A 2,354-nucleotide genomic window follows, 5' to 3' on the forward strand; every position below is an offset into this window, starting at 1 on the left:
TGCAACGTACATGTTACTGATTTTAAATTTAGATTGGAATTCCCACCGTTCCACTAACAGGTTATTCCATGTAACTTTTGCTGTTCAAAATGTGTTTCGCGTATCCCAAAATCTATTAACATTGTTGGGCTGTACTGTTTCCTAAGATGTCCTTGTATTCATTATATCAGACCCATAAATATTACTAAGCTGTCTTTCCAAATTTAATTATTGTTGAGCTATGTGTGATAAACATGTGATTATTGCAGTGCATAATGTTTACCCAAGGGTTTACGTACATTTAAACCACCAACTAATGTAGTTAGGGACTGGAAACGAATATATGTTGTCTAGTACTTGTACATAGAGTATAGCTAAAACTTTATTTAATGTAATACAAAGAATATAACGTATACACAGCACATTTTATAACAGTCACTTCATAAGCATCGAAAGATGCAGAAAACTGTCTGTCTATCTCTGTCTCTCTCTGTCTGTCTGTCTTTGTCTCTCTGTCTGTCTGTGTCTCTCTGTGTCTCTCTCTCTGTATGCATGTCTATGTTCTCACCCCCTCTCTTGTCGGTGGGTGTGTGGGTATGCCCCCCCCCCCCCCAGAGAGAGAGATAGAATTCCTTCATCGCGGTCGAGAGGAGAGAGTAGATGGAGGAGTTATATTTGTTCATGTTCATTTCATGTTCGTAGTCTCCGTACACAAACTTATTCTCTTTATACACAAAGAGAGCAGAACAAGACAGAGAGAGTTGTGTTTTTTTCCATTTCAATTTTACAACTGCTACCATCTCTTCGCAAGTGCCCAAGTGCTGTTACATTTGTACAGCCCATTATAGGTCCACGTGGGTTTAACAACTGTACAGAACTGGGTAAACTGTCCTATCCACAAATCAAGTTGGCTAGTGACACGTTCTGTTGGTTACATAGTAATGACTTTGAAATGAAGTAACTCTACACACCACAGAGGGACCCAATCGAGATCGATTTACGTCGTATTGCCCACAGCCGTACCCTCTGTGTTCGTAGACAATATCTTCAGACCATTTGTAGTCACTTTGCATCATGGGACAACGCTCCCTTGGATTTCCGCGGATCTTTTATCAGCACTTCATTCAAAATGAGTTGGTTCCGTTGGGCGCGCTGCTCACTTTGCGATGAACCGTGGGACCGCGATTGTTAAAGAGAACAATATGTCACTGCTTGCCATACAAATTTTAACGAACATCGGGCATCTGCTTACAAAAAAGGTTGTGCTTCATTCCACTGAATCAACGGGGAATAAAAAGCCATTTAATTAAAAATGACTGACCCTAATTTTTAGGCAGTGTCAAATAGATTCCGTTAGTTATATAAGGTGGATGTTTTAAGGTTAATTAAAGAGGACTTGAGACCCTAATTTTTAGGGCATGTGTCAAATAGATTCAGTTAGTTATATAAGTGTTAAGGTATTAAAGGAGACTGAACCCTAATTTTTAGGCAGTGTCGACTGACTTTTAATTTTTAGGCAGGGGGCGGGACGTAGCCAAGTGGTAAAGAGCTCGCTTGATGCGCGGTTACTTTGGGATCGATCCCCGTCGGTGGGCCCATTGGGCTATTTCTCGTTCCAGCCAGTGCACCACGACTGGGATATCAAAGGCCGTGGTATGTGCTATCCTATCTGTAGGATGGTGCATATATAAAAGATCCCTTGCTGCTAATCGAAACGAGTAGCCCATGAAATGGCGACAACGGGTTTCCTCTCTCAATATCTGTCTGAATGTCTGACGCCATATAACCATAAATAAAATGTATTGAGTGCGTCGTTAAATAAAACATTTTCTTCCTTCGTTACAATGACCAATTTTAATAAAGTTACCATCCACTGTCATTTTCTTCACACACATGAATTCGAAAATGGTGAAGTTCTGTATCAACATAGAAGCTGATTCCTGAATATAATAAATCCCTTACGGCCTTGGGGTTTTTTGGTGGGGTTTTTTGTCGTTATAACATACTAGTAGTAATTATGTATACGACGTATTGCTTAAATGATTAATTCTGACAAATCCTTAGAAAGGAAACCCGCTAAAAAATTTCCATTATTAGCAAGTGATCTTTTATTTGCACCATCCCACAGACAGGATAACACATACCACGGCCTTTGATATATCAGTCGTGGTGCTCTGGCTGTAACGAGAAATAAACCAATCGGCCCACCGACGGGGATCGATACCAGATCGATCACGCATCAAGCGAGCGCTTTACCACTGGGCTACGTCCTGGCCCCATAAGTTAACGAATTACGTTTCAAATTATATTTTTTTTAAACAAGATTCTGCATAACCCAATATTCCTTAACGTAAAAATCTTTAAGCAACAGCAAA

The sequence above is a fragment of the Gigantopelta aegis genome, chromosome 6, assembly GCF_016097555.1.
Source record: "Gigantopelta aegis isolate Gae_Host chromosome 6, Gae_host_genome, whole genome shotgun sequence".
Taxonomy (NCBI): domain Eukaryota; kingdom Metazoa; phylum Mollusca; class Gastropoda; order Neomphalida; family Peltospiridae; genus Gigantopelta; species Gigantopelta aegis.